At 42.7% G+C, this 21213-nt stretch overlaps 1 long non-coding RNA gene across 1 annotated transcript in view; it reads left to right on the forward strand.

Moving 5' to 3' along the window:
- The window catches only part of LOC136014832 (uncharacterized), a 172045-nt gene that overhangs the window by 78589 nt on the left and 72243 nt on the right, over positions 1–21213 (forward strand). The window contains exons 2-3 of the long non-coding RNA XR_010612895.1: positions 12179–12305; positions 20313–20386. This is a non-coding gene — a long non-coding RNA (uncharacterized LOC136014832). The remainder of the gene's footprint in view (positions 1–12178; positions 12306–20312; positions 20387–21213) is intronic.

Consider the following 21213-nt stretch of genomic DNA (forward strand, 5'->3'; position numbering starts at 1 on the left):
GGGCTTCTTCAAATACATAGCAAATAAAACTAACACAAGAGGCAATATAGGCCCACTGCTGAACGAAGTGGGTGCCCTGGAGACAGAGGATATAAAGAAGGCAGAGGTGCTGAATGCCTTCTTTGCCTCTGTCTTTACTCCTGCAGACTCTCCCCGAGGGCCCCGGATTTCTATAGCCCCAGAAGGAGTCAGGACAAAGGAGAAGTTTGCTTTGGTAGATGAGGATTGGGTTAGGGATCAGCTATGCAAACTGGACATCTGTAAATCGATGGGTCCGGATGGAATGCACCCACGGGTGCTGAGGGAGCTGGCGGAGGTCATTGCTAGGCCACTTTCCATCATCTTTGGTAAGTCGTGGGAAACGGGCGAGGTGCCTGAGGATTGGCGGATGGCAAAGGTCACACCAATCTATAAGAAGGGCAAGAAGGAGGACCCGGGTAATTATAGACCGGTCAGCCTTACCTCCATCCCTGGAAAGGTGATGGAACAACTTATTCTTGACTCCATCACTAGGCATATCAAGGATGAGGGGGTCATTAAGAACAGCCAACATGGTTTTATGAGGGGGAAGTCATGTATGACCAACCTTATAGCCTTCTATGAGGAAGTGACTAGGTGGAGGGATGATGGTAGAGCGGTAGATGTAGTTTTTCTTGATTTCAGTAAGGCATTTGATACTGTCTCCCACAGCATCCTCATAGATAAGCTAAAGAAGTGTGGGCTTGACGATCAAGTAGTGAGGTGGATCGAGAACTGGTTGAAAGGAAGAAGGCAGAGAGTTGTGGTCAATGGCGCAGAATCTAGCTGGAGGTCTGTGACTAGTGGAGTTCCTCAGGGGTCGGTGCTGGGACCGGTGCTGTTTAATATTTTCATCAACGACCTGGATGAGGGAACTGAGTGCACCCTCAGCAAGTTTGCTGATGACACAAAACTGGGAGGAGTGGCTGACACACCAGAGGACTGTGCTGCCATTCAGCGAGACCTGGACAGGCTGGAGAGTTGGGCGGGGAGAAACTTGATGAAATTTAACAAGGGCAAGTGTAGAGTCTTGCATCTGGGGAAGAACAACCCCATGTACCAGTACAGGTTGGGGGTTGACCTGCTGGAAAGTAGTGAAGGGGAAAGGGACCTGGGGGTCCTGGTGGATAGGAGGATGACCATGAGCCAGCAATGTGCTCTTGTGGCCAAGAAGGCAAATGGCATCTTAGGGTGCATTAGAAAGGGAGTGGTTAGTAGGTCAAGAGAGGTTCTCCTCCCCCTCTACTCAGCCTTGGTGAGGCCGCATCTGGAATATTGCGTCCAGTTCTGGGCCCCTCTGTTCAAGAAGGACAGGGAATTGCTTGAAGGAGTCCAGCGCAGAGCCACAAAGATGATTAAGGGAGTGGAACATCTCCCTTATGAGGAGAGGCTGAGGGAGCTGGGTCTCTTTAGCTTGCAAAAGAGGAGACTGAGGGGTGACCTCATCAATGTTTACAAATATGTGAAGGGTAGGTGTCAGGATGATGGAGCTAGGCTTTTTTCAGTGATATCCAGTGATAGGACAAGGGGCAATGGGTGTAAACTGGAGCATAGGAAGTTCCACGTTAACATCAGGAAGAACTTCTTTACTGTAAGAGTGACAGAGCACTGGAACAGGTTGCCCAGGGGGGTTGTGGAGTCTCCTACACTGGAGATATTCAAGGCCCGCCTGGACAAGTTCCTGTGTGATGTACTGTAGGTTACCCTGCTCTTGCAGGGGGGTTGGACTAGATGATCTTTTGAGGTCCCTTCCAACCCTTGGGATTCTGTGATTCTGTGATTTACCTCTCTAGTTTACATGAAATCAGTGTAAAATTTTCACAATGTTTTAGGGCTTTACTATTTACCTTTTAGCTTTTACGGATGATGTGCCCTGTCCCTTCTTTTTCTGTGATTTTTCTCCTTTCCTTCACTTTATTTTGTTCCCTCACTTTTCCCAACCTTACTTCTGTTATTTTCTTCTATTTCATCTGCTTTTTCTCCCACTCCTTTATATGTTCCCTTGTCTGATAATCCTGCTGAGCCACTGTCATAGTTTTCAGAAACCAGAGGGTCTGAAGCAGTTGGCTTTGAAAGCAAAGATGGAAAAACTATGCAACGGTGGGAAAGGAATACCTTTAGGATGCAGGGTCCCCATTAATTTATTATTATCATATTATACCAGTAGCATCACAGTTTTGCTTTCTCTCTCCTGTTTGTCCATGCCCAATGAATGCTTTTTCTGACTTCAGATGAATGCCTCAATATAATCTGTTGACAAACAAAAAGCATGGAATAGGGCTTCAGTCACCCAAAGGAGGAGCGAGACCTCAGTGGGGCAGAGGACAGTATGGGCTGCATGGGGTCTATATTGCAGTTTCTTACAGACAACTGGGGGACAGAGTCCCCTCCAACCCATCTGGCACTCTCCAGTGGCATGGGCTGGCCCCTGATCCTGACATGAGATGTCTGTCCCTTCCACTAGGGCACAACCCTGAAGCACTGCTTGGAGTCAGCACTTACTACCTGGGTAACACCAGCCACTTAGTTTCTTCCCATGCTCAACAATTATTTACTTCTAGCAGATCATTCAAAAGCCTTTCTTTACATTACAATTCTTTTATTTCTTAATAAGAGGTTACGTCACATCACAAGACCAAAAAGCACAGTGCAGCTTAGTGTAACTTGACCCTGATCTGGCATTTCTTTGTGATGTGTCATGTAGAAATGTAAGGAAAACAACATTGTCCTGTTAATTTCGGCAGTGGCCACTACACATTGCTCTGCCTTCTGCCTGGAAGATGTGTGTTACGAGACTAATGAGTATTCTGTACTGGAAATACGAGAAATCATGTTTATGAGGCTGTAAATGCTTTCTGGAGAGCTGCATGTGAGCTTAAGAGAGAGTGGGCTCTGCATTAGTGCTGCTGGGGTGGTTGCAGAGAAGTTGGTGAGAAAGGCCAGTATTTACAATTGCTGCTACTTGGGTGATGAGGGAAAATACGAGAATACACTGTTTGGTCATTTCTGTAGCTTTTCATTTTTGGCCCATTGAATGTCAACTCTTTTTAAATATTCATTTTCAAAAACGGACATAAGACAGCCAGGAAAGGCTGAAACTACCCATAAAAATTGGAAAAGTAAGAAATTCTAGAGCATCCTAAACCCAGTAGCAAAAAGTGTCTCCTTGTACTAAGCCTAAGCAAAAGCTGATAAACAGGACCTGTTATAGCTTAGACCCAGGCCTGATCACATTAAAAGAATCCCTTCTGTATTAATTTTTTCATGTGTACACAGGAAATTATAACCCTGACTCCCAGCACAGTGTTATTGTTGCTTGTCTTTTACATCCTTATAGCTACAGTTTATTTTCATTGAAATATCACACTCTCAAAAGCCTCCGCCTGCAAGGATCAAATACTTTTTATTTTTAGAAGAAGACTTATCACTTTATCACTATGGAGATGATGATCATGAAGCCCTGATTTAAAAGGCTTAGGTGAGAGTAGGAATTGAAGATAATTTGCAGAGAAAGCACTGAAGGGGCCCTGAAGTGCTCAGTTTCTAGCCCTGCTACTAACCTGTTGAGTGACCTTGAGTAACTCATTTCGCATCACTGCAGCTCTGCTTTCCCTTTGATTGTTTATTTATTTAACTTGCAATAGGCTGGAAGCCTTTCTATAGCATCCTGTGAAATGAGTACTGATCTCATTTTGGTTGTTAGATGATGGAACATTAAAGCCAGTAAAAATAGCTTTACAGAATCACAGAATCACAGAATCCCAAGGGTTGGAAGGGACCTCAAAAGATCATCTAGTCCAACCCCCCTGCAAGAGCAGGGTAACCTACAGTACATCACACAGGAACTTGTCCAGGCGGGCCTTGAATATCTCCAGTGTAGGAGACTCCACAACCCCCCTGGGCAACCTGTTCCAGTGCTCTGTCACTCTTACAGTAAAGAAGTTCTTCCTGATGTTAACGTGGAACTTCCTATGCTCCAGTTTACACCCATTGCCCCTTGTCCTATCACTGGATATCACTGAAAAAAGCCTAGCTCCATCATCCTGACACCTACCCTTTACATATTTGTAAACATTGATGAGGTCACCCCTCAGTCTCCTCTTTTGCAAGCTAAAGAGACCCAGCTCCCTCAGCCTCTCCTCATAAGGGAGATGTTCCACTCCCTTAATCATCTTTATGGCTCTGCGCTGGACTCCTTCAAGCAATTCCCTGTCCTTCTTGAACAGAGGGGCCCAGAACTGGACGCAATATTCCAGATGCGGCCTCACCAAGGCTGAGTAGAGGGGGAGGAGAACCTCTCTTGACCTACTAACCACTCCCTTTCTAATGCACCCTAAGATGCCATTTGCCTTCTTGGCCACAAGAGCACATTGCTGGCTCATGGTCATCCTCCTATCCACCAGGACCCCCAGGTCCCTTTCCCCTTCACTACTTTCCAGCAGGTCAACCCCCAACCTGTACTGGTACATGGGGTTGTTCTTCCCCAGATGCAAGACTCTACACTTGCCCTTGTTAAATTTCATCAAGTTTCTCCCCGCCCAACTCTCCAGCCTGTCCAGGTCTCGCTGAATGGCAGCACAGTCCTCTGGTGTGTCAGCCACTCCTCCCAGTTTTGTGTCATCAGCAAACTTGCTGAGGGTGCACTCAGTTCCCTCATCCAGGTCGTTGATGAAAATATTAAACAGCACCGGTCCCAGCACCGACCCCTGAGGAACTCCACTAGTCACAGACCTCCAGCTAGATTCTGCGCCATTGACCACAACTCTCTGCCTTCTTCCTTTCAACCAGTTCTCGATCCACCTCACTACTTGATCATCAAGCCCACACTTCTTTAGCTTATCTATGAGGATGCTGTGGGAGATAGTATCAAATGCCTTACTGAAATCAAGAAAAACTACATCTACCGCTCTACCATCATCCCTCCACCTAGTCACTTCCTCATAGAAGGCTATAAGGTTGGTCATACATGACTTCCCCTTCATAAAACCATGTTGGCTGTTCTTAATGACCCCCTCATCCTTGATATGCCTAGATTATTAACCATTTCCCAGGTCCTCCCATCTTAGCAGACCACAGTGCCTTACTGAAGCATGTGACCATTTTTCTTGAACTGTTCTAGCAGCTCATTAGTCATGCTGGGTTTCCACTGACAGAACCTTAGGTCAGTCACATCCATCATAAAGCTACGAGGCAGTTGCATATACATTTTACAGCCTGAAGTCATAGGTAGTTGCATCAGGGTACTAGTAAGGCAGTGTCAGAAAGAAGTAGCTGGCACAGGGAAAACCAAGAGTTTCTGTGGAGGAGCTCATAGGAAAATACTCAAGCACATATGTAACACAGCTATACCGAGTGGAATTATAAAGGTAAGGAGAGTTGGAATGGGATGAGTTAGGGTAAATAAATGTGTTGTCCATTAAAATATTATTTTGAAAGGTGTAAAAAAGTGGAGTCTGTTCTGAGATTCCATGCTTACTTCCTCTGCAAAGCAGAAATATTTCCATTACTGTAGGTCCAATGCATAGGATTAGCCATGCTTCAGTTAAGAGGCCTTATGCTTTTTCAGAAGAGATTATGCTATGTGGTGGCTTGACTTCATGAGCAAAGATTTGGGAAGGGCTTTACCCATACTTACTACAAGCACATTGATGACTGAAAAGGCCAATGTCGGATAGGCAAATCCGGCTGCAAAAAGTACAACGGAAGGTCTCCTTGGGTGGTATAGGGGAGGCACAATTCTTTCTACTTTGTCTTTTCTCCTCAAGACTAATTCTGAGTGTGTTCTCAGACAACAGCGTTATGTATGGTGTGTCTCCAAGTCTCCTGATTGGAGGCCAAGGTGGACCACTGATGGTAGTCAATATGGCCAAGACTGAGGTATTGTTTCAGAGAGTCCTTATATCTCCTCTTTGGGGCACTTCTCTTGCAGCAACTGGTGGCAAGTTCACCATAAAATACATCTTAGAGGGGCAGTGGTCCTCCATCCTGGAGATGTGCCCTGCCCAGCACAGCTGCGATTTCAGCAATAAGGCCTCGATACTGGTGACCCCTGCCTGTTCAAGGACAGTAACATTTGAAACATAGTCAGTCCAATGGATGTTTAGAATTGTACAGAGGCAGCACTGATGGAAGCATTTGAAGAGTCGCAGGTTATTGTGGTAGATAACCCATGATTCAGTCCCATATAAAAGGGAAGACAGTACAATGGCTCTATAGACACTAATCTTTGTACTTTTCTTCAGGTCTTTATTGCACCAGACTCTTTTATGGAGTTTTCTGAGGGCTCTATATGCATTTGCTATACTGTTATCTATTTCTTTGTTGATCGTGGCATCCGAGGAAATAATGCTTCCCAGATAGCTGAACTGCTGAACTGACGTAAGCTCTGACTCACCAATGGTAATCATAGAATAGTTAGGGTTGGAAAGGACTTTAAGATCATCTAGTTCCAACCCCCCTGCCATGGGCAGGGACACCACACACTAAACCATCTAACCCAAGGCTTCGTCCAACCTGGCCTTGAACACTGCCAGGGATGGAGCATTCACAACCTCCCTGGGCAAAGTATTCCAGTGCCTCACCACCCTAACAGGAAAGAACTTACTCCTTATATCCAATCTAAACTTCCCCTGTTTAAGTTTTAACCCATTACCCCTTGTCCTGTCACTACAGTCCCTAACGAAGAGTCCCTCTTCAGCATCCTATAGGCCCCCTTCAGATACTGGAAGGCTGCTATGAGATCTCCACGCAGCCTTCTCTTCTCCAGGCTGAACAGCCCCAACTTTCTCAGCCTGTCTTCATATGGGAGGTGCTCCAGTCCCCTGATCATCCTCGTGGCCCTCCTCTGCACTTGTTCCAACAGTTCCATGTCCTTTTCATGTTGAGGACACCAGAACTGCACACAATACTCCAGGTGAGGTCTCACAAGAGCAGAGTAGAGGGGCAGGATCACCTCCTTCGACCTGCTGGTCACGCTCCTTTTGATGCAGCCCAGGATACAGTTGGCTTTCTGGGCTGCGAGCGCACACTGCCGGCTCATGTTCATTTTCTCATCGACCAGCACCCCCAGTCCTTCTCCGCAGGGCTGCTCTGAATCTCTTCTTTGCCCAGCCTGTAGCTGTACCTGGGATTACTCCGACCCAGGTGTATGACCTTGCACTTGTCATGGTTGAAATTCATAAGGCTGGTATCAGCCCACCTCACAAGCATGTCAAGGTCCCTCTGGATGGCATCCCTTCCCTCCAGCATATCAACCGGACCACACAGCTTGGTGTCATCAGCAAACTTGCTGAGGGCACACTCAATCCCACTGTCCATGTCACCAACAAAGATGTTAAACAAGACCGGTCCCAACACCGATCCCTGAAGGACACCACTCGTTACTGGTCTCCAGCCGGACATCGAGCCATTGATCACAACTCTTTGTGTGCGGCCATCCATCCAGTTCTTTATCCACCGAGGGGCCCATCCATGAAATTGATGTCTCTCCAATTTAGAGACAAGGATGTCATGTGGGACAGTGTCAGAATGCTTTGCACAAGTCCAGGTAGATGACATCAACAGCTCTACTCCTGTTCATCAGTTGTGTAGCCCCATCATAGAAGGCCACCAAATTGGTCAGGCAGGATTTCCCCTTAGTGGAGCCATGCTGGCTGTCACCAAGCACCTTGTTGTTTTTCATGTGCCTTAGCATGCTTCCCAGGAGAATCTGCTCCAAGATTTTGCCAGGCACAGAGGTGAGACTGGCTGGTCTGTAGTTCCCTGGGTCTTCCATTTTCCTCTTCTTGAAAATGGGGGTTATATTTCCCTTTTTCCAGTTGGCGGGAACTTCACCTCACTGCCATGATTTTTCAAATATGATGGCCAGTGGCTTAGCAGCTTCATTCGCCAGCTCCTTCAGGACCCGTGGATGGATTTCATCAGGTCCCATGGACTTGTGCGTGTTCATATTTTTAAGATGGTCTCGAACTAGATCCTCTCTTACAGTGGGCCCGAGGTCTTCATTCTCACAGTCCCTGCATCTGCCTTCCAAGACTTGGGTGGTGTGGTCAGAGCCTTTGCCAGTGAAGACTGAGGCAAAGAAGTCATTCAGAACCTCAGCCTTCTCCAAATCCTGTGTAGCCAGTTCTCCTGAGAGCTTCCTCAGGGGGCCCATGTTGTCCCTAGTCTGTTTTTTTGTTTGCTACGTATCTGTAGAACCCCTTCCTGTTATCCTTAACATCCCTAGTCACGTTTAATTCTAACTGGGCCTTGTCTTTCCTAACCTGGTCCCTAGCTTCCCAGACAACATCCCTGTACTCTTCCCAGGCTGCCCGTCCTTGCTTCCACTTTTTATAAGCCTCTTTTTTAATTTGAATTTTCCTCAGCAGCTCCTTATCCATCCAAGGAGGTCTCCTAGCCCTCCTGCCGCACTTCCTTCTAGTCGGGATGCAATACTCCTGAGCTTGTGTCCTGGGTTCACCAGTAGCCATTTTCCTCCTTCTTAGTAGCTGGTGCAGCGCTGTGTTTTTACTTTCAGCCTGGGAACAGAGCTGATAACACCGATTGTTTTTAATTGTTGCTAAGTAATGTTTATTCTGGCCAAGGACTTTGTGAGTCTCATGCTCTGCCAGGGAGGAGGGGAGGCCGGGTGGAAGCAGAGACAGGACACCCAACCAAAGCTAGCCAAAGAGGTATTCCATACCACAGTACGTCATGCACAGGGGAGTAACTGGGAGTTTCCCGGAAGAGCACGGTCTCTCTTCTGGCAGGTCGAACTTGTTCAGCGAGTGGTATTGTATTCTCTTCTCTTGTTATTTTCTCTTATCATTATTATCATTGGTGGTAGTAGTAGTGATTTGTGTTATACCTTAGTTACTGGGCTGTTCTTATCTCAACCCGTGGGAGTTACATTCTCTCAATTTTCCTCCCCATCCCTCCAGGAGTGGGGAGGGGGAGGGGGGAAGGAAAGAAAGAGGGATCAAAAAAGGGAGGTATGAGTGGACAAGCTGTGTGGATCGGTTTAAACCATGACAGCTTGTAGCAGGTGATACTTTAATATCAACCAAGAGCCTTGGGCCCCCCTGCCCTCCAGGGCTATATCCCATGGAAACTTACTAAGCAGGTTCCTGAAGAGGCCAAAGTCTGCTCTTTTGAAGTCCAGGGCAGTGAGCTTGCTGCATGCTCTTCTCACTGTCCTGAGGATCTCAAATTCGACCACCTCGTGATCGCTGCATCCAAGGCTGCCCTGGAGCTTCACATTTCCAACCAGCCCTTTCCTGTTGATGAGCACGAGGTCAAGCATGGCACCTCTCCTTGTTGGTTCCTCTATTACTGCAGAAGAAAGTTGTCTTCCACACAATCGAGGAACCTCCTGGATTGCTTGTGCCAGGCCGTGCTGTTGTTCCAACAGTTAATCAGGATGGTTGAAGTCACCCAGGAGAACAAGGGCCTGTGAGCGTGAGGCTTTTCCTATCTGTCTATAGAGTGCTTCATCCACAGGTTCTCCTTGATCAGGCAGTCTCTAACAGATCCTCACAGTAATGTCTCCCACGGCTGTTTTCCCTTTAACCCTGACCCACAATCTCTCTGTAAACTGCTCACCTGTCCCCAGACAGAATTCCATACTCTCCAGTCTATCCCTAACATAAAAAGGCAACTCCCCTTCCCTGCCTGCCAGTCCCGTCTTTCCTAAAGTGCCTGTAATCTTCCATTTCAACACTCCAGTCATAGGAGCCACCCTACTATGTTTCTGTGATGCCTATTATATCATACCCCCATAGACGTGCACACAACTCTAATTCCTCGTTTGTTCCCCATGCTGTGGGCGTTTGTATAGAGGCATCTGAGACGAGCTCCAAATGAAGCCGGCTCGTTGGCTGGAGTGGCTGAAATATCTCCACATTGCTCTGAGCATTTATTATAGGTTCTGGCAACTGACTGGGTGTGTAGGGATGGAATGATGCCCCCCTCCCCCAACACATCTAGTATAAAGCCTCCTTGACCAGTCTGCCAAGCCTCCTACCAAAACTGCTCCTCCACCAGCCCCCAGTAGACCTGGCCTACAAACTTCAGTCCTGTGTTCAAGACACCCAAACCCCTGACTATGACACCACCTTTTTAACCATTTATTAACCTGGCTAATCCTCCTAGCTTTTTTTAGGTCCTCCCCTGTATCCTGGAGAATTGACAAAAAGACTACCTGAGCTCCATAGCCCCTAACCACCTCTCCCATGCCTCTGTAGTCCTTCTTCATGTTCCCCAGTCTGCTACTACCTATATCCCTAGCACCCACATGGATCACTAGGAGCGGGTAATAGTCCATGGGACTTACTAGAGCAGTCAGCCTCTCTGTAACATCCCTGATCCGTGTCCCTGGTAGGCAACACACCTCCCTTGAGACTGGGTCAGGCCGACAGACGAGTGCTTCTGTCCCTTTCAAAGCAGAGTCCCCTACTACTACGACCCGCCGCTTTTTCTTGGCAGCGCCAGTAGAGATCTTTACTTGTGCGTCAGCTGGCTGTTTCTGGTGAAAGTGTGTTTCCTCATTAGCCTCTTGCAGGACAGCAAAGTGGTTCTGCGTGGGGACAACAGATTTATGAGGAAGCCCCTTGCTTTTAATTCTCCTTTTCCTCCTTTTTTTGTTGTTTTCTTTTTGTCACTAATTCCCAGTTTCCTGGGTTAACCGCCTCCTTTCCTACATGAGGTAGAGGGGAAGCTTGAGGCCCGTGCACAGTTTGGGCCTGGAGCAAGCAGCCCTGCTTCCTCTCAGCTATGCCATTTTGTTTGTCATGTTCTACCATAGCCCTTTGGAGCATCATGCTGAAGAAGATGATTGTGAATAAAGTTGGTGCAAGAACATAGTCTTGTTTCACGCCATTGGTTATTGGGAAAGGCTCAGAGAGTGCATCGCCATATTTGACTTGGCCACTCTGATCCTCATGTAACGGAATAATCATTTTGAGGAACTTGGGGGACAACCTAAAAATGCTATGTATCATGGTATGTATGCTATGTATCGTGGTCTTATCACCCACACTTTCTTAGGAAGTTCAGGTGAATAAGTGTACCTGATTAAATCACAGCTTACAGTGTTATTATCAATTGAAATGTCATGTTCCCACTGATGTTTTGCCTTCCTCTGTGGAAAAAATGGTGTGACCTTTGCGGTCGCTACATATTACAGAAAACTTTTGCATGACTAGGACTGTTGTAGTTTTGGATCTAAAGTTTCGAATCTACCCTTGCTAACACTGGGTGCTTTATTTGGTGGCTCTCTTTACCAGAAAAAAAAAGAAAACAAAAAACTAAAGTAGCACTCCCTCAGAAAGCCTTATGTAATGATAGCAAACTAAACTACAAAAAGCACCTGAAAGACTAGTTGTGAGTCCAGGGTATAAAAAAAGGTTCATTTAATCTACAGTATTTCGAGTTTATTTAATTTATTTGAGAATCTTTCTTTTCCTCAAAAAATTTGATTAAATTAATACCACAAACTCTAACAGCCATCTAAAATATTTTAAAAGGTTTTCTACATAGCTACCTATGTCTGGCTTTTGTCCCTAGAGGAAGCAGGCACCTTGAAGGTAGACTTACTTAATTCAATGTTCACTGATTTATTAGAGATCTACTTTAATAAGAGATGAATGGTACCCCAGAAGTACTGTTTCTCTTTGTTCACTATCGAGGTGGAATAGATGGTTAAGCCAGATGGAGACAGTGACACTGCAGATAGCTGTGTTTGATTAGGTAAAAGGACCAAAATACTTGTACAGGAGCTTCCAACAATAAATGCTCAAGAGACATGTGTGAAGTTAAAGGGAGGCTTGATTAAAGTCTCCAGTCAACCTGTATTATCTCTGAAAACATCTATTCTTAAGTCAGTCAAAGTAGAAATGAGATTTGCTAACGTTTGTTAATTTTTACCTGTTTTCTAATTTTGAGTCTTTGTCTCCTTTATATGCGGATCTCTGTTCCTGTTTAACTCATTTGTGTGTCTGTCTCTCTGCGTGTGTACGTGTGTGGAGGCAGTACTGTCTCAAAGCCTCCTCAGGTTTGTAGACAGAATTGATTTCTTATACTCCGTGAATGGGACAGCAAGAAATATTTGAAGTCAGCCCAGAACAGGAGGGGAACAAGTGACAACTCCAGAAGTGGAAAAGGGTTCCCTTTCCTTTTTCAGGTGTAAATAAAGGTGAGCCTTTATGCCCTCCTCAGTGGCAGCAACAGCCTGATGACCGCTTTTACTGGGAATGGAGCCAGCCTGCTGAATGTGCATGTCCGTAGGCTCTATGAGTGTGGCTGTACAGGTATTTTGAGTCCTAACATACTACCATCTCTGTTACTCTTGGAATGAGTAAGGACATTGTACCTTTTATTAACACTGAATTATTTTAACATTGAATTATTTTAACATTCATTTTTTTTCTATATCAGAAGATTTAGCATTAAAAGTCAGGCTGTCTACTTAGATACCTGTGACAATGGCTGTAGATCGACGTGTCTAAATTCTGTCAAGGAGAGATGCACTTGCTGCGTGTTACTTAGGGCTACCTGGTCATAGAAACTCCTAAGTTTCCATTTTAGATGAGAGTGTTCCCAGAACCTCTAAGTATAGATTTGCTCTCATGTTCAGAGACGTCCCATTATGAGCTAGCAGTCACATAAATGTGCCCCAGTTCTCCTGCCAGAGCCACCCCGTTCTGCAGAGAGCAGAGCAGTTAGGGGACACAGTGCAAAGAATTGAGACAGCCTGCATGGCAGCTGGGATAGGTCTGCCTGAAGCAGAGTCTGCTGGAAAGCAGCAAGCATTTCCATGACTTTGGCTTTCAGTTTGTAAGCTGGAATTCAGTCTTTTCTGTGTGAATGTGCTATAAAGCCCTATGTCCATTTTAGCTGGATGGCCAGAGGCAATTTTTCAGACCTGCACTGCCAACCATGTAAAGTAAAACCATGAAGTAAAGTGCTTTTTCCATATATTTTTTTTAATGTTAAAAAATAAGGTTGACAAGACAAAACCAGCTGAAGAACTCCAGGCTGTGAAGTTCTGCACAGCTTGAACTCTCCTTATATTTATCTGAAGCAGATGTTCCAGGCAGGATGCACGCTGCAGCCAGAGGTGCAGAGGTGTACAGAACTTGAATATATCTCAGTACAGCTCCCACATCCTGTTTACACACAGCCACTGGCCTGAGAACAACACAGGGGAAAAAAGGAAGGTGTGGGGAGGATGTGATAGGAAGAAATGGTTGATTGGAGTCATGATACTAACACCACTGCTAGGCATGCATCTGGAGAGTGCTGTGCATTTGTGGTTCTCTTTGCATCTGCCATTCCCAGCAGCGTTTTCTCTGTTCCTTTGGCAGACATTGACAGGCATGCTGCCTTTTGTCATAAGGGAGGGGAAAGGAAGAGAAGGAGCAATTCATTGAAAGAAAAAGACAGCTTACCTGCAGAGAAACTGTACTTTCTCTTGTGTTCAGCAATCAAGAAAAAACACAGCTGGAATTCACCAAACCAACTCTTCTGTCTCATTAAAATTATGGACTGTTTTTTAGTAGTAGAAAAGCATTTTCTGAGTCACTGCTGGGCAATAAGAAATATTAATAATGCTAAGCCACATTTAAACAGCCAGGAGGATGGCTTTTATTCAATCTGGATACTTATTGTCAATTTGATTTCTACACACACAGAACAGTGAAAGGCCCTCTTTTCTGTGCACTGGACATACATTTTCATTTTATGCCTCATTCCCAACCACATCTATTCCACATCATCCACATGTATTCCTGTTTAAAGCTGAGGAGATCAGGAAGAGGTGTATATATATGGCCTCTCCCTCTCTCTCTCTTTCTCTCTCTTTTACTTTAAAGCAAGATCACTAAGGGACCAGCTTTTCCTTGTCAAAGATTCATAAAGCTGCTAATGGCAAAATTCCCAGGAGGCAGAAATGGAAGCAGCATTTTTTCAAGGTTGTTTTTCACAAAGTTCACAACACGGGCTGGGAACACTATGTATCTGTTAGGTGGCCCTGTAATATTATATTCTGCAGAGACTAGCCGATGGTTTCACATCTACATGGTCATGCACACATACAACATGAGGTAGTTTTAAGGACATGTACTTTCTTGTGCTTAAATGGTGTGAACTTCTGAACACCACAGGTTGACTGATGTCTCATCAATTGATAGAAAACAAAACAATACGAGAAAAGCTCAAAACTTATAAAAAAGTATGTAAAACTCTGTTAGTTCATGTTATTAGTATCTATTTATTTTATGTCCTACTAACTTGAATGGAAAAACACTACAATCACAGAATGACAGTTTCTATTCCCTCAGGCCCCAGATATTAACGAGCTTCTTTACTACTGCTTTCTAAAAAAAAAAAAATAAAAAATAAAGGAACCATCTTAGTGCTCAAGATTCCTCTTTTTTTATGCACCAAATTCTAGCAGGAGACAGAAATATCTAAAGTATGTGCTGAGTTAAGCTACATTTTCCCAGGCACAATGCTTTTCTTTACTCTATTATATTTGGATTATTTTGTTATCCAAGCCACTAGCATGATATCAGGCTTTGATTTCCTCATTTCAAATAATCTAAAAGACCAGAAATTTGGGATCAAAATGGAAGATAGAAGGAGAATTAAAATTCAGCTTTATTCTCAATCCTTTCTTCTAAGCTTCAATCTTCTTAGCACTTGAAACTCAATTTTCAGATAAGGAACAGCAGTCAATCTCTTCATTGTTTCCCATTTGTTTTTGTACAAGACAGCCTATCAAGTTCCTTTTCCCCTGGAAAGACTATAAAAAAAAGAAGATGAATTAAGGTCTTACTGTGTTATTACTAGTAATCCCAGCTCACATTTAGATAGATTTATAATTACAATGTTTGTTAAAAGCTCCTGAAGCTGCATATAGAAAAGGTACCACATCCATGCTAAAAAGCACCCGTCTTAGAGTCAGGCAGAGGCTGTCTGAAAAGTGTTTAATTTTGTGTTACAAAAAGGTTTAGAATAGGCTGAAGCTCTGTAATTGGAAATACAGAAACTATTTGGGGAAGAAGGCTATTTTGTTTTTCTTAATAATTTCTAGTTCCATGTATTTTACAGTATTTTGCTTTCGCACCAGTTTGGTGATGTTTTTTCTACCTTCTAGTGTAAAAATCTAGTGTAAAGTTAATGAAAACTTCGAGGTCATCAAATTAAAAATGTCACTGCAGTTACTGGTAGGCAAACAGTAATATACCTTTTTCTGACTTAAGCCTTTGGCCTTCAATCTGAGTGTATGCTTTGCAGCTTCATGAATTACTATTGCCACTTGGAAATATTTCCAACACTGTCCCTAAGACAAAGATCTTATACGTGACTATGTCGTATAGAAGTTGTGCAGCAAATGGAGAATGGCAATCATAATAATGATATAATCCTAATAGCCCTTTCTAATTGAAAAGATACTAGGAGATGAAAAAGCACTAGGGAGACAGCATGAGTATCATCTCAGGGTTATAGCACAGGTATAAATGTTAAACCAGACTCCACTTCTATTCATACCTTATTGGCATTTCCAAAAAGTGTAAGATTGTTTAAGATAAGATACTTAAAGATATGAAAGTGTTCTATCGATTAATAAGTGAAGAAACTCATTTAGGCAGCATGAATATTAGCTATAGACATTTTATAATGGTTTCCAGCAACTGAATATTCAAAGCAATCCTCCTTGGCTTGAATAAAATAAGGAATAATAGCAAGATCAGGATACAACATGTATAGTCTGCAACAAGGAAGGATTTCTATATAATTTGCTTATGATAAACGGAGAAGATACTAATGGCAAGATACCAATATTTCTTTGCTGTTTCCCACTTCTACACTGCATGTCCAGAGGTTCTAGTTTACAAAACAAAAGTGGGAAGACTTTCAGAATTGGCTTCTAACTATTACTGTTACCATTTTTATCTGTTTATACTCTAATCATGCACAGTGGTCAGATCTGGTACCTGACTGCGCTGAGTGTTTTATGAGATGACATACTTTTTGTTCCAAGACCCCTGTTGTTCCATGGTAGGATAGGCACTGAAAAGTTTCAATATCACCTTATCATGAAGATTTTGAGAAAGCTTTTTGATTCTAAGTAAATTCCTTCATGTTTTGCATTATTGGAAAAAAAACTCATCAATATTAATGTCTCTTACTACCAATAGATGTAATTGCCTGCAGTATTCGCTTGTAATCTTTCTCTCTGTAACTCCATATTAAATAAAAGAACCCCCAAAACACTTCCAGTTCCTTTTCTTTATGATGATGGTTTTTCCGTTTGTCACTGAAGGGAGCTCTAGGGCTTCATGTATGAAGCCTTCCATTTCTTATACAAAATGAATAACGTGAAAGGGATGAGGGAATGTTATACTGCTAGCTCATGCAAAGGGAGGATGAAAGCTGGAATGAGGCAAACATCAAGCTGAAGACATTTTTGTCTCCTCGGTCTGATTGGGCTGTGCTTATGGCCAGCAGACAGTTGTATGTTGACAAAAAGATGTAACCTGAGCTATCTGAATCAGCTTGATCAGTAGCCCTGCTTAAACACAGGAAAAATAATGTACAACAGCTTACATTTCTATTTAAGATGTACAATAATAGATTGCAGAATTTTTGAACATTCTTTTTGTAAAACCAAAACCAATTGATTGGCAATTAAAGAAAATAATAGTGTTTTTACCAAATTGAAATAGAGAATCATAGAATCACAGAATGGTTTGGGTTGGAAAGGACCTTAAGATCATCCAGTTTCAAACCCCCTGCCATGGACAGGGATGCCTCACACTAGACCATGTCACCCAAGACCGTCCAACCTGGCCTTGAATACGTCCATGATGTATTATAACTAGTTGATTATTAACTTTCATGTATCAAGATAAACTTGCTTAGAGCAAGGTTCCTGTATAGCTGATAACACCACTTAGGTGGAATACAAACATTTCAGTAATCCAAATGTTCACAAAAGCAGTAGCAAATCAGAGGTGACTGAGCCCTTTGCCACTGGCACCCACTTTTTGGGTAAACCAAGGAATTCTTTTGCTCTTTCTTCAGTAGCTGAGATGATGATGCTGAACAGGGATAGACATCACTTGGGTGGAAGATAAGTTACAAACGACATAGAAAAAAACATTTGGCATTCATACCAGGCTGTGGTAAGACTGAACACTGTTCATTTTCATGAAGAGGAGAAATGCTTCAATAATGTTTAATGTTCAGTTTACAGTTATTATTCTGGAATGGGAATAACTCAGAAATGCAGTCATGAACCTGTCATGTCTGATGACAGTTTTAGTTCCATTGATAGCCAACTTGGCCACGGTGAGAATTTCTTATTCTTACTGCATGTTTTCTGCAGTCATATCTATAGACAGTGCACTTGACTCAGTTTGAGTTATGAGCAATGCATTATTCATATCGCACACACCCTCTGCTTGGGAACTAGACTTGTAGACTTAATTTCATGGTTAATGACTTCACTGTGAGAATAGTAAGGACAGATAGATAAAAGACAAAATACTTTTAACTTATTTAGCGTCGAAGAACATTGTTAAAAATAAAACAAGGGGAGTTAGCAAATCCAGTACTGCAAGTAGAAGAAGATTACAAGCCATATTGCTGCCTGCAAAGTTTTCATTTTTAATCATCCTGTGATTTTAGTGCATAAAAGATAGCTTATACACTCAAAATTATAAAGAGCTGCCACTACATTATTAATTCTGATGAGTACTCAGTATCTGCATTTCATAAAACCAGAGGGTATGACCTGAAAAGATCATCCCGTTACTATCCTTTTTTTCTGCCATTTCAATCCCAATACTCCATTGCAAGTGCAGAGTAACTAAATTCAATTGATCACTAACTTTCTGTTACTGACACTTTTGATTTGTGTGCCAGAAGCTGCATTCTCTTCTTGACTGATAAGCACACCCTTTAAAATATTTTCAGATAAAAACCTTAATAAAGCAAAATATGCTTACTACACTGTGTCTTGCACAACTATCTTTAGCCAATTGAAATCAGCTGCAGGGGCTTGTGAAAGAAGCAGGTGCATACAGTTTAAATACCTGATTAAAGGTTAAGCTGAAGATACAGACCAGCTAGGTAGTTACGTGCACAGTATCAACATTTCAGAGATTTATTTTAATAGATTATTTTTAGAAAAATGCAATAATTTAAAAGCATCAATGACCATGCATTTTTAACAATACTGATCTTAGTTATATTTTCAACTACAGAAAAACTGTCATAGCTAATGACATTGGATTACTTAGCTTTTTAATTAGGAAGGAGAAAGTTGTCTGTGGCCTTTGTAGAGTTTGCATGGTATGAAAGGGGAAAATAACAAAAATCTTCTTCAGTGGAAAACTAAGCTACCATGAAGAAGTCTGCTTTATGATTTACAACATGATTCTGTGTCCCATCAACAAGACTGTCTAATGGGAATTCATTTTAGGAATTGTAGAGGTAAGTATTATTCAAAAAACATCTGCTAGCTGGGAACCATACATGAAGTTATCAGTCTTCTCTTACGTGCTTTGTAGGGCAGTTTTACACTTTCTGTCCTCAGCCCATTCCACAGTACCTGAATGTTCAGAGGGTACTCAGCCATGTTAGCCTTTGAATTTGTCTTCAGGTGTTCATTTGGAAAACACACACAGAGCTATCTAAATCTGTAACATCCATATCTGTCTGTATCTCTATCAATCTGTATTTGATCTACCTATTTTAGCTTTCCTTTGGCCACCTTACCTAGTTTTACTGTTGAGCTAGTTCATTAGGGTGATATCAGGGCAATGTGTACAAGACAGTCCTTAGAAGTGATGAAACAGGGCAAAAGGATCCCATCCCCAAGGGTGTATGCAAATGCCCACAGGCGGGGAAAAAGGCAGGAGGACCTAGGGCTCTGCTTGTGGTCACCAGATTACACCATCACTGGGATAAATGTGGTGTGGACAGCTTATATAGCTGACAGGTTGTTGTGGGTGGGTACACAATATTTAGCACAAAGAGACAGGGAAGAAAATGGCAATGTCACTCTTTAAGTGAAGTAGGAAATTGGATGTATAGAGCTCCTCTATGAGATGGATGATAATCTCGTTGCCAGCTTATGAGTCAGGGTCAAAGAAGAAGCCAGCATAGGTGACTCTGTGGTGGAACTGTTATAGACTACTTTCTTAAGATGAGGAAGTAGATGAAGCCTTGTTTAAACAACTCAGGAAATCTCTGTATTGCAGGCCCTGATTCTTCTGGGGCCTTTTGGTTTCCCTGTTAACTGCCAGAAGAGCAACAAGGCAGGATGCAAGCAGGTGTGGTACTGTATGAGCCAAACAAGGATGACACATCAGCATCTGCTATTCACTAACAAAGAAGAACTAGTTGGTATGTAATGATCAGTGATAGCTTTGGCTGCAGTGACCATGAAATAGGAGCTCAAGATCCTGAGGAAGGAGAGTAGCAGATTACAAACACTGAACTTCAAGACAGCAGATTTAAGTTTATTCTGTAAACTGGTAGATAGGATCCCATGGAAGGAGGCTTCAAAGAGAAAAGGAACTTAGAAAAGTTTGCAGATCCTTAATGACAATATCTTCCAAGCACAGGAATGGTCCACCCCAATACACAGGAAGGCAAGTAGATGTCAGGAGACCAGCTTGTCTAAGCAGAAAACTCATGAAGCAGTTCCAGTGCAAAAATGAGTTAAGCTTAAATGAAGATGTCAAAGGGATGCTGAAGGGAAACAAGAGTATCCTTTAGCACTACAACAAGGGAAATGTGGTCTTGTGAAGTGGATAACTGTATGAGTGAAAAAATTGCCTAATTAATCAAGCATTGAAGGATGTGGATAATAGACCAACCCTGCCTGGAGGTTGATGATGGGTACATCAGAGGTCTCTCCTGGACCTGACCTGTTTATTGTCTTTAACAAGGACTTGCTGTAAGTGTGCATGCTCACTGAGCTTGCAAATGAAACCAAATTGAATGGATGAGTCAATAAAATCTAGGGAAAAAGCAGCCATCCAGACAAACCTAGACAAATGGAGAAATGGGCCAACAGGAGCCTTCTGAAACTTAATGATAACAAATGTTAAGTCCTGCATCTGGAAACAAATGACATTTGGACATTAGCATATTGATGACATTAAGTCTGTCTTTCCTATAAAGGAAATTTGAAGTTCAAAAATGCAATTTATTTTTAACCTACTGTTTTATCTTGATTTAAGCCTATGCCTGGGACTAGGCTAACAGTTTTCTTTTAATTTGTCTCATTGGCTTTGCAGAATGACTAACATGAAATTGGAGGCATCTACCAAAATCTACCAAATATAGCCAACTGACGGGACGGGAGAAAGAGGTGCAGCATGGTTACTATATTTCAGACTTTCTGGAGACAGATTTTTCAGGTTTATTAAGCACTTGAAAGTGAACAGTGAGAGGAATGGGTAAGTGGAATCTCAAGATTTTACAGATGTAAATTTTCCCTAATACTAGCAGCTATACTGCTCCCTCAGCCATATACCAGAGCACATATTATTATCCTTGTTTGAAAAAACAGTTTCTAAGTAAGTTCTACAGCATAAAATAGAATAAAGAGCAACAGAAGGTAATATTTGGCCAGCCATGTGATGATATGAACAAAATAGTTGCTTGTAAGATATCTGGGTATTTACAGCAATTTCTCCAGTGAGAAGGACTATTGGTAAATGCTACTAATAAAACCTTACCATAACAATAATAATATTTTTCATTTTTAATAGTGTCTTTGATCCTAAAGGGGCAGCTAATTTATCACTTTTTTCCAATTAAAAAGAACATTTTTGTTTTATGGCCCTCATTCTATTTATCCTGCTTACTGGCTGTTTAAGGAGAAGGAATAAATCTGTAGCTCTTGAAAACCTGAAACTACTGTCCATTTCTATACTCCCTCTTTATTGCAGGGTCCCTGCAGGGTCCCTACAGGCTCTCCATACTGAGTGCTATAGGGTGACTCTGTTTACCTCCTATTCTTGATATGATATGACATGGTATTATGTCTCCTATATTAGATCCTTTTATGTTAAGATCTCCAGACAAGTAATCACATTCCGTTGTGCTGGCATGCTGTGTAGAGATTTATCCAAAAAGGCAACCCACAGTCCAGGGAGTCTGTGGTCTAAACCAGACAGGGCACTGGAAAACTTA

This window comes from Lathamus discolor, chromosome 5 (assembly GCF_037157495.1).
Source record: "Lathamus discolor isolate bLatDis1 chromosome 5, bLatDis1.hap1, whole genome shotgun sequence".
NCBI lineage: Eukaryota > Metazoa > Chordata > Aves > Psittaciformes > Psittacidae > Lathamus > Lathamus discolor.